The sequence below is a fragment of the Stegodyphus dumicola genome, chromosome 11 (genome assembly GCF_044657685.1).
Source record: "Stegodyphus dumicola isolate Sdum_Otavi_A_Nest chromosome 11, ASM4465768v1".
NCBI lineage: Eukaryota > Metazoa > Arthropoda > Arachnida > Araneae > Eresidae > Stegodyphus > Stegodyphus dumicola.
In genome coordinates, this window is record NC_140778.1 from 123,192,904 (window position 1) to 123,208,158 (window position 15,255).

Below are 15,255 nucleotides of genomic sequence, written 5' to 3' on the forward strand. Positions count from 1 at the left end.
TCTCGAAACAGCGTACTTTCAATAGATAACAAGTCCCATGCTATGTTATGCCTGCGTGGTTTTGGCATATTAATGCAAATCATATATCATATAGGAAAAAGTTACAGGAGGCACAAAATTGTGTCCTAATATAGATCAGCAACTCACCCTGGTACGTTCGAAATCAAAAACTTCATATGAATTTGGCATGGAAGAACTGAAATGTTTTTATTGCCGGCTTGCTCGGAATTTTTATGCTAACCTCGCAAGTATCAACAACCCTGCTATAAGGGTCTACGATTATGATGTAAATGACCCAAATAATTGTAAATGGCCTATGGCCATACTTAGTACTCGTACTGTTTAATTTGAATTACTTTACGTACTGTTTAATTTGAATACTGTGCTTTATGAGTTTTGCTATGATTTAAGTGCACCAGTTGACCCACATTATCTGTATTATACGTATCTTTAGGACACGGGTTAAAGTCAGCTCACAGGTCACCCTTTCTCAGCATTCCCCTCTCACAGGTGGCATTTTCAGGTCTTTATTGGAACTCGGCGCACACTTTATTTCTGCTAGAATATCTTATTATCCTATTGCTCAAAATTATGATCATAATTTATTAAAAAAAGTATTATATCTTATGTTAGTTACTCATGACAGCATTTGAAACAACCTACATGTTCAACAAGGGTAGGATCCTTGACTCAAGCACCCTGGTATTGCACCGCTTCTAAGTGCGACTGTGTGTAATCCAAAGTACACAGAATATTCATCAATAATATGGGGGCTTGTGAAAACAAAGGGAGTGGTACATTATTTCAATAAACAAGCATGCACCTATGTATTACACTTATTCAGTGCTTAAAATCCGAAATTAGATGTGGCAAAGCCATATGAAAGGCACGAGGATAATTGAAGTAAGTATTTAAAATTGAATAGAATGTAAAATTATAAATATTTAAAAAATAGGTTAATGGCAAATATTTAAATTAAAAAACCTCGGTCAGAATTGCGAATTTGTTCAAAATATTGATATGTATGGCAATTGTTAAAAATCGTTTTATTATTTCAAATTGTAATGTTTAACTTTTAGGATTTGGCAACAAGTCCACGATATATTCATAAAAGAAAATGTAAGTCAAATTTAAGTAAGCTCTTCTAAACGTATTTCACTTTTACTGCTGTACGTTAACTTCCGAAATTAAATATATTTAAGTTATTGGATCATGTTAAATATTGTATATTGATATTTAATAGCAAATGTGCTCTGTTTAAAGTTCCTGCATTTATTTACTTTATGTGAAGAGGTTTTATAGAAGGGATTTGAATTAAAAATATATGCGGATGTTTTTATGTAATCATAATATTGCTTAATCGTTCACAAATAATAATTCATCCTTTCACGACAGTCAAGACAAAGAACTTTCTTTGGTCAAGGTCTTCCGGAGATAAGGCATTCAATACCTCGTTAAATGTTGAGTCCCTAGAATGTTCCTTAAACTTTATTCATTCAAAATTTCTTTCGCGCTGATAACCCTACTTGTCAGTTAAGTTGTTGAAAATCTGATATCAGAAGAAACACTACTTTATCATTCCAGTCCGTAGGTAAAGATATGTAAATATTTAAGAAACCTCTAAACACTGTAGAATGTAAATATTAATATCCAAGTTTTCTCATGTCCTTTTTTTACATGTTCATTAAAGTTAATTCTCATTACTCGTTACAGTAGTTTATATGGCTAGTATTCTAATTTAAAAAAAAGGATATATCATATAATCAAATCAAAGGCGCAGTAAACTTCGTGTCACGTGATTGGATGACAGTACAATGATTTGGAAATTAAGCGAGCTGTTAACGTTTCCCAGGTGACGCAGAATTTTTTTATTAAGAACATTGATCGTCATACGTAGATGTATGAACCATGAACTTTTTTTAAATTGAAGGCAGCGTTTTAAGACGCGACAGTTTTTCGTTTGTACTTTGAACATGAATGAAACTCTTTGAAGCCAGAGCAACGTCCAATTTGTTGCAGAGCAAGTTGTGGGAAAAATTGGTGTAACTGCAGTGGATTGATCAAGCTACATATTCTTTGGCTGTACTGCATTTGTTGTTTGTTAGTATGGCGTTTGAAGTTTAATATCAATCAGATGATGACTTCTCTTGACGTTCCTGTACGAAATTCTGGTAAATCACAAGAAAGTGAAGCAGAAGTACAGGATGAATTTACATCTTTACTTCAAGGCAACAAGAATCGAGATATTTCAAATACTAATTATGGTGGTATTGCCTCATCATCATTCGACGAACAGGCAGATGTCTTTGTAAATCAAGAATATGTAATGACCACCCGTGAACAACATGGATGTTCTAGTGAAATTTTAAAAAGAAGGTTGAAGTATTTTTTTATGAATCCTATTGATAAATGGCGAACGAAAGGAAAATTTCCTTGGAAATTATTGTTGCAAATTGTGAAAATTGTTTTTGTGACTTTGCAGTTATGTGTTTTTGGTACTGACGGATATATTTATGAACTTCAGAAGCAGCATACAGCATCAAGTTTTCGGCATATTTTTTTGCTTGGCTGGACTCCTTTACGTGATGTTGTTTCTTACCCCCCATCCACCGGTCCGTATGCTGTTTATACTAAACCCGAGTTCTTTCAGAATATTGACAATGTTATAAAGACATATGCTAACATAACAAACCTTGCTCTTGGTACTTATTGCTACGACGGACCGAACTGTACAATGACTAATATTTCATTTTGTCGAAAAGAATTTAAAACTATGATGGCATTTAACTCATCTGTTACTTTTGATGGACGACCACAGACAATTTGCCATGCAATTCCAGATTTATATCCCGATGATCCATCTATGTGGTCATCATTTTCCATCGAAAAATACTTAATAACTGTAAATGATTCAGTGTCATTTGATCGACTTATATCTGCCCAATTAACGTTTGTTTTGAAAACCATATTTTTAAAATCTCTTGGTAATAATAAGTATCCCGATTGTTACAGTTTTAAAATTATAATAACTTATAATAATGGGCATGACGGTCAAATGATTGTGACTTTAGATACTCGTACAGAAAAATTGCATTGTTATCATAATGGTGTTATTAATCCTAGTGATCTTTCTGGTTATATTAGTCGCCAAATTCTGAATTGTTTTAATATTTCTGTGAGTGTTTTATCAATATTGCTGTGCTGCCGTTGTCTTGCTAAAGCACGTATATTGTGTGAAGAAACTGATAAATATTTTAAGCTAACTAAGAATAAAGCGTTAACTGCACCAGAAAAAATGGAATTTCTTGATATGTGGTATGTAGTAATAATCATAAATGACATGCTAATAATTTCTGGATCAGTTTTAAAAGCTGCGATTGAACAAAGGTCTGTAGAAAGTGATCAATATGCCACTTGTGCTATTCTTTTGGGTAGTGCAAATTTATTGGTATGGTCTGGTGTCTTACGATACTTAGGGTTTTTCAGTAAATACAATATTCTTATTTTGACTTTAAAGCGAGCCATTCCTAATGTGTTGCGATTCACTTTATGTTGCATTCTTTTGTATGCAGGCTTCTGCTTTTGTGGTTGGGTTGTTCTTGGTCCATATCACATAAAATTCCGTAGTCTTAGTAGTACTTCAGAGTGTTTATTTGCTATGATGAATGGTGATGATCTTTTTGCAACTTTTGCCATCACAAATACAAATAATGATCTTATTTGGTGGTTTAGTAGAATTTATTTATACTTCTTTATCAGCATGTTTATATATGTTGTGATATCTTTATTTATATCTGTGATAATGGATGCTTATGAAACTGTGAAAAATTATTCCTTGCACGGAACATTATCACGAATCCAAATGTTAATTGCCGATTATCCTGATGATTCTTGCTCATCATTTTATCAGCAAAGACGACGAGAACAGAGGACGTTGTGGGGAAAATTTTCCAAGATGATCTTCAGGAACTGAAACAGTATATCAAAGCTTCATAATACAGATATCTTAACAAAATGCATGACATGCATGTTCACCTTTATTAATGAATGTGAAGGCACATGCTGACATGTTTCTTCTTTGAAGCTAATTGTTTTATAGCTAAATAGTGAAGTTAATGTATGTATATTTAAAAATAATTTTCTGGTGATTTATTTATTACATCAATGGCATAATGTAGATTTGCATGCTAAATGAAATATTCCCAACATAATCAAGTATTATTTATAGTTGATAATTTTTATGGTAATGCATTTCTTATGGTTGAAACAAATTTTTCTACTTGTGTACAAAAATAATTTGTGATAAATAATTGTTTTGTGTAGTTGTCTTTAAAATAAGGTATGTAAAATATGCACTTGGTAAATAGATCTATAATTTTTCCTAAGTACACAAATTTATCATAAAAGAATTAGTATATTAAAAAGCATTGACTGAAAGATAATAGTGAATTTTTAAAAATGTTTTATGAGCCAAAAACAAATATTTGCATGTGGTAGAACTTTGATTACTTGAATCTTTGAGGTACTAAAATTTATTGAAATTTTATATTGAACTTTTTTGACAGTCTGAATTATTTAATAAGCAATATGATAAGTGAAATTAATATTTGATGTCTATTTCTTCAAATAATGCTGAAAATTTTAACTAAAATTAATGTCTGCTGCTGCCATCATATAAAATCAAAACTTTACTGTTGAAGTAGAATTAAAAGAGAAAATTAAATCCAGTTTTAAAAGCTTCTGTGCTTGTTTATTTCTTTTTTGAGCATAAACTAGTTTAAAAGGAGGAATATTAAAATATATTATCATTTAAATAAAATTAAAAAAGGAAATATGTAGAGAAAATAAATCCAATGTCACACACATCATGTAAGTAAAAATGCAGCTTAAGTTTATGCAGAGGTTAATATTTTTATTGAGTTATTATCTAGTTTGCTGATTATTGCATCTGTGTTTATTGGATAAGCAGGCACTTTCTTATGTAGGTAAGCAAAGTGTTTTATTAAATAAAAGATTTTATTAATTATCAGTCAGCAACCTGCCTATGTCTTTTAAATATTTATTTGTGACAAGTAGCATTTTATCACTAATCAAAAACAATAACACCTCTTCAGGTTAAAAATTGTTGGTCATCTCCACCCCCCCCCCCCGATGTTTCCAAAGCAAAGTAGTCAAAATTTGTGAAATGACTTTTACCTTAGGCCCCCATAATTATTATATATTTTCGGGACCTCAAATTTTTTTCTAATTGACCAAAATTAAAAATTTTACCTTCTTGAAGAAGTCTTGGTATTTTTTTTTTCTTCAGAATAAAGCAAAACTGAGCTGTTTCACATCTTTCATTCTTGTTCTATGTTTTAAATCATTGTATTATATTGTTTACAGTTAATGTTTTCACATATTGTTAAATATAAAAAAGTCATATTATGAATTTTCATATTTATATGGATGTATGCCATCTTATACTCCATCAAAAACCATGTGATTTTTTTGTCATTATCACATTCTGTAACATTTTCTGATGTAAATATGCAATTAAAATTAATTTCTTGATTTTAATTATATTTCAGTATTTATCATGCTTTTTAAATATATATTATATCTGCTTAAGGTAAAATTCTGTTATCGGGACTAGGTTCAGAAAGGTATGTATGTAAGTATGTATCTGTACACATGTATGCACGTACATACAAACACACATTCATACATTTCTGAATTCGGTCCTAATAACATAACAGTATCCTGCTTAGAACTCTAGTTTGCATTTTGGCACAATTTGTTAAAAGTCTCTTTAACTAGGATTTTCATATCTTTTCAGTTTCAGCTTTAAAGTTTTATATATGAATTTAAAAGTGGTTTCTAGAAGACGCTATACTTAAAGCAACACGTAATGCATATTTTTTTTTGTTTAATATAAAACTTAAGGAACAAATGAAAAATGGTAATTTTAAATTTAACCTGTAACATGGAAGCAGTTTGCAAGACATTCTAAGTTAGTGTACTTTGTCTTATATTTAGCTACTGTAGCTCTGTGTTTAAAAAATAAAAGTTGATGAGGTATAAAGTGTAATTAGTTCAGATGTGATAAACTATGTATTTAATAGAAAATTAGGATTTTAGCAGCAGCTATGTTCAAATTTTTTTTTTTTGAAATGAGTTAAGTGTAAAGTATGTGTAATGTAATCAGATGTTAAGGTATATATGTAAATAATTTTATTGATATGTATTATTTTATTATAGTATAAATACTGTAATATTTTATGTTTCTTATAAGAATAAATGTCTGCATGGAAAAAGTACTGGTCTGTAAATTCAACTATTAAGTAAAATATTGGATAAATAAATTAATCATTTAAATTTCAAAACTCGTACATTTAGTAAATGTAATGTGTTATGCATCTGTGTCCCGTTAAAAGAAATGCACTGTAATTTAAAAATAGCATATAAAACAACAACTCTCATTCCTTAAATATAAATAATATTTATATAGATATAAAACTGGTATATATGGTTACTAAATAAATGTATTAAATACAGATGTTTGACAGTAAAGTAATATGATTTGATTTATTTCATCTCCATATTGTGATTTATTAGTATAAATATATTACATCAGTTCCTCTTAGAAACTAGTGTAATAATTGTAATTGTTACGTCACAAGCATGATAGCAGGAGATTTTTGGTTATATACGGTTACGAAGAAGCACTGAAGAGTGTGGCTTGCAATGAAAGAAGAGAGTGAGAGAGGCTATGAATTATACTGCCTGTTTGGAACACTGAGTGAACTTCAATTCCCTCTGTAAGTAGCTGTTATGAGGAATGTAAAGCTGGAAGAGAAGTGTAGCCTAGTGTCTTCAAGCAGAAATAAAAGAACTATAGTTCATCTCAATGCGTTGTAATTTCATTTTTTTAACGCCAGTAATTATGGTATGATTTATTTATGATCTGTATAAACATTGCAAATCTTGATCATATAGAAATCTAAAATTTTAAAACATAGGGTGAAATGACTTTTTGTATATTTAAAACTCAAAAACCTTTAAAAAGGAAATTATAAGTTGACAAAGTTAAGTTTAAAAAGGAATTTATTTTAGAAAAGTTAAACTAAAAATGAAAATTGTATATCAATTTCTTTGATTATAAGGCGCACTTTTTTTTCCATTCTGAAAAGAAAGTGAATCTTGGAATCAATGGCATATGGACTATAACAGATTTTCTTGTTATTTCACACACCTGTCATTTTGCTTTGAAAGATGTTCATATGTGGTGTAAAAAAAATACACAACTCCTTCAAAACAAAACAACAAAAAACTTCAACAAAAAAAATACACAACTACTTCTATTCAAATGAAGACAATCTTCAGAAATACAAATTATTTCAAAATGGTGCTTTAAATTTGTAATCAATGCATAATGATTTTGAAAAATATTTTTTCAAGTGTTGTCTGGTAAATTTCATATAGTTTTTAGTTTTCTGCTCGGAAAAACTCCATTTCATCTATCCCCTTTTTTTGAAAATGTTATAACTTATCATCTTTCAGTGTTGTGTTCAGTTCCGTACAGTGTTGCCATTGCTCGCTTTGAAATTGTTGAGTTTCTTAATCAAAAAGTCATTAAAGTGTTAAAAAATATAAAATCGATAATAAAACAAATTCCAAATTAGGGCTTCCAGATGCCCATATTTGCTGAAGGATTATGTTATTCAAAATTGGATGGCTCTAAGTAACATTTTATCACAAGGAGAAACATACATTTCTGCAGATTCATTATTTAATTTCATTAAATATAACACAGGGCGATAATATTTGGTGGCAGCAATTTGAAAAGTGAAATGGACACTAAAGTTTTTGATGCAAAATGTCAAAACAAAATTAATAGCCCTTTGGGGTAAAAAAGAAATTGATGGCAGCTGGCATGTCTTTCCATATTAAGGAAAAAAAGTGTTCTAAATCTTTTGTAACTAAAATGCTTTAATGATATTATTTTGTTTTCGAGAGAGATGATCTACCCTTTTTAATCTGATAACAGATGTGGTCCAAAGTTTCTGAATTAATTATTTATGACATTTCAATTGAAAATTAAATGGATACACAAGGAAATGGCTTTTTAACATTAATACATATTACATTCAACTAATGTAACTTTTGATCTAATGGTTTATAAGAAAATCCCAACCAGTCTTCCATTTCACACAATAATCATTTGCTTTAGAATTCATTTTCATCAGTTCATAGAAAGTCATTAAAATATCAGTAAAATGTATTAGAATCTATGAATATAGGTATAATTATGCAGTATATTCACTCTTAAGTGTTCTGCAAAATTTATTAAAACATAAGATGCATACATGTTTTATTGCAAACACTTTTCTTTTATATTAAATGAAAAAACATCTAGTCATAGTTCTGTAGCGGAAATTTATTTCTACAGATGCAAAGAAATTTTTAACTGTCATCTAGTAGCAGAAATTTATTTCTACAGATGCAAAATTTTTTTCCTAATTATGCTGCTTTATTCAAATAACACACAAAATAGTACTATAAGAGTTTGATAAAATATTCATTATTTAAAGCACATTAATGTAATGAAATTAGACTAATACATTACTGTTGTTGCATTTATCTCTATGAAATTGATGTCATGATCCGGTATATGTAGTGGGAAAGAATTTGTTGACAGGGTCCAAAGTATAAAACTGTTATCAAACTACAAAAGAGTTTGTGAATTACATTTTATCATTAAAATGTTGCTTCATTGTAGTACTTTTGTCTACAAGTCAATTGTGTTATTCCTTATAAAGCATCAAGTGCATTTCTGTTATACATATAAATAATTAGATAACATGCTTACAAAAGTAGAGTAAGAGAAACATATTTTAAAATATGAACATGTAGTTCAAAGTACAGTATAATTTGAAGAATGATGTTTGTTAAGAGGGAATTAAAGTAAAGGTTATTTAAAATTTTTAGCTAACTTGCACATATTAATATCTATGGATGTATTCCTATGCTAGGAATACACCGTAACCCTCAATATAAAAAAAAAATACATATTTAATTCATTAGTATCTTCCAGATGCATGACAATTTTTAAACATCTTTTTGGGTAAGTGGATTAGACCATTACTTGTCCACTTCATTCACCTGATTATTGTCATATGACCACTATTTTACTAAAATCATGTCTAAACAAATATCTACGCATGAAAATCACATTCACTGTGGGATCACAGAAGCACAATGTGCCATAAAACATGGTGGTTACGAGTCATGCCAGTTAGAAACACAAACATCTTCAAGTAAAACTTACAGTAATAATATGAACAGTTATAGTTACATATACAGGAAGACCCAACTTAACGCTGTTTCGGTTTAGCGCTCTTTTATTTCAACCCGGGGATTCCACGAGATCGCTCGCAACATACGGGGATTTCCCCGAAATATTATGCAGCGGTAGGTTTCAAATACATATCCGGAAGAGTGTACTTGTATTTCTTGTTTGGTGCGGTATTGTACGGACATATTTTGAAGGGGTAAATGTGGAAGATGTCGAAGAAATAATTCAAGAAGCAGCGGCTAGTCTTTCTAATGATGAGCTCAAGGAATTAACTGAACAAGAAGAAAACAAAAATGTTGACAGCAGTGATTCAGAAGAAGAGCAAAAAGAACTTTCGATGGCGTTTGTAAAAAGGAGTTTGTCTACCATAACTGAAATAATGGATCAATTCATTGAAAATGATCCGAATTTTGACAGGAGCTCAAAAGTAAGGCGTGGTGTTAGAGATGCTCTATCCGTTTATGAAGAACTTTTAAGAGAACAACGCGAAAGAAAAAGGCAAACAACATTAGATGCTTTTGTCACAAAAAGGCAGAACACTGAAAACGCGGAAGGCTAACTAAATATGACTGAGAATTTTATTTGTTTTTTTTTTTAAGAATATTCGTTTTGTTATTTATATTTTGTTTTTATTTTTGCAAGAAATAATAATGTGGTATTAATTTGAGCTTTAAGAAATAAATGTTTGGTTTTATTTTTATTAAAAAAACATACTTTAAAATTTAATACCTAACCAATTTCCTAGCCAACTTCCCCTAACCCCAATATTTACATGTAAAGATAGCCTCGTTTAGCATTACGCTCTACTTTGATGGAACGTATCCCCCGTGTCTTACTGTACTGTAAGTTATAGTTACATATACATTATATAATGAGTTAATTGAAATAACACTGTATTATAAATCAAAATAATTTTACATTATCAATCATATAAATAACCCTTATAGTACAAAATAGTTAGCTTTCTTACCCTATAGTTTTGTAGAAAATAAATATGTGCAACAATAAATGTAAATTAGTTTGTAAACTAAAGCAAATATATATATATTAATGACTATTATCAGTTAGAAGATCAAATGCAACAATAATAATTTCTTATTGTATACAGTGTTACTGAGATTAAAAACTGAAGAATCAAATGATGCTCAAAATCGAGAAAATGTATTGAATAAAAATTGTTCACAGAGTGAACAATGCTTAGAAAATGCCAATTTTAAGTAGGAAGCTTCAGACTTACCACAGAACCACTGAGGCATTAAAGCACTTATAGTAGTGAAAAAAACGATGGCAGCCAGCACACATTTATCCTCATAGGCTTATAAATGTTCAAAACATTTGTTGGTACAATATTAGAAATGCATTTATAGCATTCTACTGGCCATTTTATATCTTCAAATAATCTGTTATTTTATATAACAACTTACTTTTATGTTAGGTCTGTGTTGTTATATCTCTTTCTTTTGTCAATCTAAGCAGGATGTAAATTTGGTAAGATTTAAATAACAAGTGAAATTATAATTTGACAATGTTTGACAATACCGTTTTTCTTGTGAACTATCTACATATAATCCAAGCTGATTTTATTGAGTGTTTTCTGGCTTTTGCTAGTGTTAATGCATAATTACACATAATTTGAAGCTATGTTGATAAACATTAATTTGGGTCTACTGTGTTCCAAGACCTCTCAAGGAGTATTTAATAAGTTGTTACATATTTAGTACAAGCCCCAGAGCTAATAAACTTTCACTATTTGTATTTCTTAAGAGTGCTAAACTTTTCTTTTTCAGTATGAGGACAATAATGCTAAGCTAGGAGTAAATTAAGGATTAGTTTGATTTAACCTTGCAGTTATAGCAATTTAAATATACAGTGCTGCTTTGCATATTAAATGTCATCTATTCCAGAAATAATTTTACTTGATTTTGAATTCCAACTCAAAACACCATAAAAATGATTTCCAAGCTTAAAAATTTCAGAATAGGTTCCATGAGTTCTTGAGCCAGAGAAGCTGCAGGATGTGCTATGGGAATGCTACTTCAAAATGCTTTATATTCTAAACTGGATTACCACAGGGTGCAGTTAATAGCCATTCCCTTTTAAACATCTACATTAATGAGCTGATTCCGTTGCTGAAAACAGTCAGTGCCTGTTGTTTGCAGACGAACTTGTTATACATGGACTCAGATAGCAAAAGCGAATGCTAAATTTGAAATTGAGAAGAAACTAAATGAAGCACTTGTGATTTTGGAGATATGGTGCAAGGAATATAATATGCATTTATTTAAATTTAGCAAAAATAGCAATACAGATTTTCTTGCTTCAATATATTGCTCCTGAGTTCTTTTATCAGGGGTTTCATTTGACAAACAGTCATAAACGTACCTACTTAGTGATTTTTGTTAAACTGAGCTAGGGGTTGCAAATAAAATCTTTAGCTAAGAGAACTGAACAAATTAAAAATTTTAAAATGTTTGAGGGAGTTATCCCCAGTCAAAACTAAACCAAATGTAATAAAGCATTCCTTTTACTGGTTCTTTGCTACTGCTGTTAGGTTTTGATCACAGCTTCAAGAAACTTTGTAAGATTGGAGATCTTACAAAATCAGGCCCTCAGCCTAATTATTGGAACTGTAAAGATGTAATGCTCCTTTTCACAAGCAACAGTCTTATTAAAGTTATTATCAAAGAGAAAGCTGTGCTGCTTTTTGAGAGATTAAGGAGAACTGGGATCCCATTTTGGAATTGTTACAGAAATGACCAAAGGAATCTCATAACCCAAGGTAATGAAACTTAGATCAGACCTTGAACTGGAAAATGAGACTTTTCTGATGCCTCGTAGACCTTTGGACTTGTTTGGGAGAAATAACAACTTAGATCTTATTCAGTAAGGGAATTTTTCCCAGAGAGTCAAAAAGTCCTCTTTTCTCAGTGTGTTCTAGCAGTCTGAACTTAATATATGAATTTTGCAGAAAATTTGGCTACTGTAACTAACTTTGCATAAAGTGGTTATCTAAAAAAAAAAAAAAAAAACTTAGTTTTTGAGATATAAGTGAAAAACTGAAAAATGTACCAAATTTTTAAGGTTTTTATTTATTTATTTTATTTACCTTTTTTTTTTTTTTTTTTTTTTAAATTTTTGTTGTGAAGCTTTGCCTCAGGTGAAGTGGATGTTCGGACATAAAATTCAGATTCAATACCCTCAAAAGATACAGAACTGGCGAGAAAAAAAAATTGTACAACTTCTTCCTAAAAACACCCTTTCTGAACCTTCGATGACTGGACTACTATGTAGCTTGAAGAATTAATTTTATTTTCATGTACTAAGAATAATTAAAACAACTTAGAAATAGTGTATGAAACAGTATTTTATTAAAAAATATATTACAATACAAATTTATATTAAATTCCTGAGGATATTTTCTGTACAATAAAGGCACTATATACACTTCCTAGAAAGAAAGAAAAATAAAAGTTAGTGATTAACTTATCACCTAAATTAAATGTGTTATTTGAACATATATACATTTTACTGCTAAAACTAATACCATAAATTTGTTTAATTACTGAAACTGTTAATGTTTAAGAAATTATAGAAAGTTGAGGAGGGTTTTGTTTTAACCGACAATAGAGAAAAAAGTGGTACTTAAGTATTATCGCAACCAGGTTGGCGCGATTTGTAAGTTTGAGTAAAAAAGTATGAATAGAAAGAAAATGTACATTTATTAATTACAGATAATTTTTAATACATTTTTTATATTATTTTGTTTTAAAATATAAAATAGCAATTAAACTCTTCCGGTTTCGAATTTGAATAAGTTGCAAAATTATTTTTTCGGCGAAAATCTTTTGGCTATTGCTTTTAGCACTGATTGAAAACCGTCTTTGCCATTAACAGCTTGAGCTTGGTGCCATATAAATTCGATAAGATACGAGTCAAGATGATGACTGGCTGTTCTTCTCTGTTTTTTTGTTGCGCCATTTGGCTGAGCCTCAATTGCGCTCTACATGTTGTGTGTGAACACCCGTGTTGGGATCCACAAAGTTATATTTGTGATTAACAGTTCCATGCAGAAATCCAGCATTTTCCAACTCACTTGTATTGTATCCTTTCCAGCAATCCGAATAAATGATGTTTCCTTCCTTGATATTTTCGCAAATTTTTTCCATGAGGGTAACGGTGCTTCTGTTAGGTACAGTAACCAAAAAAGTCTCTTTCTTTTCTCGGGAAATTCCGCTGAAAACCCATTGCTGTGGTAGTACACGCCCAGTGTTATTTTTTCTTTTTACAAATGAACTTTTGTCTATTTTCACAATAAGTCCTTCGCCGCCTATTTGCTTTCTTTCTTTTTCATCCATTTCAAGGGCACATATCTCCCGCATGTAATTATTCCAATCTATAACAGTTTTGTCAGCAATTCCCATCTCTTCTGCACAAAATTTAATTGACTCTTTACACCAATAATATTAATAGATATAATATAATTTTTAATTATATATAAAATTAATATAATTTTAATAGGTTAACTCTTTACACCAACAATAAATGAAGCGCACCGCTGTCACAAATGAAATTCGGCTACCTTCAAACCAATTTCCGGTTCTCACACCCAAATGTTGATTGCGCTCTTCGACATTACATTTCCAGAAGATTTGCTTTCCAAAATACAGTTTCATTTTATGAGAATTTTTACAAGTACGTTCGTTCGGTATAATTCCATATCCCTGCAACAATTCAACAGCATCTTTTTCACTCGCAGGCAGATCCCAAATACATTAGTCCATAGTCATTTCAGGGCATTCAATCTAACCTAAAATAATTTCTTTATGAAAAACTACGTATAACACGTAGGGTTGCCGTAAGTAGGGTCGCCAAATTTGGCAATTTATGCGAATTTTGGCCTGGTTGTGTTAATACGTAAGTACCAAAAAAGTTAAAGGAATATCACTGTCTCAAAATATATTCCAGACTTTTATGTAAAATTATAATTTCAAAAAATATATCATGAAAATATATTTGTAGCTTATAAAGACACACCAATTTTTCATAAAAATATTTTTAAAAAAGGACCAGCAAAGTTTTCATTACAGTACATTTTCAGGAGTCACATGACCTTTCTTAAAAAAGCAATCTGAGTTTGAGCATCATTACAGTCAAGTAAGTCACAGGTAAGATAAAAAAAATGGAAAATTTTTTGTGGTGGTCCTAAGAACAACTTATGGACCAAGGAATTATTGTGATAGTCATACAGAATTACGATCCCATGGTGTTAAGTAGATTCAATGAAAAAAAAAAAAAAAAAATCTCTTGCACATCTCTTCAGGCCATGAACTTTTAACAAAATCTTGAAAGAAAATAATGGCTGGCCTTAATGGTGGTAAAAGTTTTTCAGACTGAGATATAAAGATACAGAAATTGTCACTTGAATATTCTGCTTGGATGGCAAGCGGTAAACCTTGTGGTTAATAACTGGATAGAAACATTCCAGAATGGCTAGAGTATGATCACACCTTGCCTAGAATTAAAACCTTCATAGATGAAAAAATTGTGAACTGCACAATAGGGGCAAAAGGAATCAAGTGTCAATGAGAGAAAGGAAAGAAGCAATCAGTTGACATCAACCTCGTGTACAGTGCTATACTCTATCACCTTAAGTGCCTACTCAATTGCTTAGAAGGTAAAATGACAGTTTATTGAATGACAAGAAAACTCTTTACAAGATTAACCAATATTTCTATGCAGGTTTGAACTCAATGATATTGTTCAAGTTCTGTTATAAATATTGTTTTTGAATGCCATTTATATAAGGGGTCAAATGAAAATGAAACAGACTATATAAAGAGCATGGCGTGGAATTTCGTAACGCAGGAAATTTGTGTACAGAAGTGCCTTCTACTGGGAATCAGGAAGGAACAATGCGA

At 30.5% G+C, this 15,255-nt stretch overlaps 1 protein-coding gene and 1 pseudogene across 3 annotated transcripts in view; one reads left to right on the forward strand and one right to left on the reverse strand.

Moving 5' to 3' along the window:
- The first annotated feature begins 1,132 nt into the window (after positions 1 to 1,132).
- Positions 1,133 to 6,890, forward strand: LOC118193124 (mucolipin-3 pseudogene; annotated as a pseudogene).
- Positions 6,891 to 12,683: 5,793 nt separating this feature from the next.
- LOC118193125 (uncharacterized) overlaps positions 12,684 to 15,255 on the reverse strand; it is a 76,670-nt gene continuing 74,098 nt past the window's right edge. For all 3 annotated transcript variants that reach the window (XR_015044133.1, XM_035364165.2, XM_035364167.2), the window contains one exon: positions 12,684 to 12,785. The gene's annotated coding sequence lies outside the window, so the exon portion shown is untranslated. The remainder of the gene's footprint in view (positions 12,786 to 15,255) is intronic.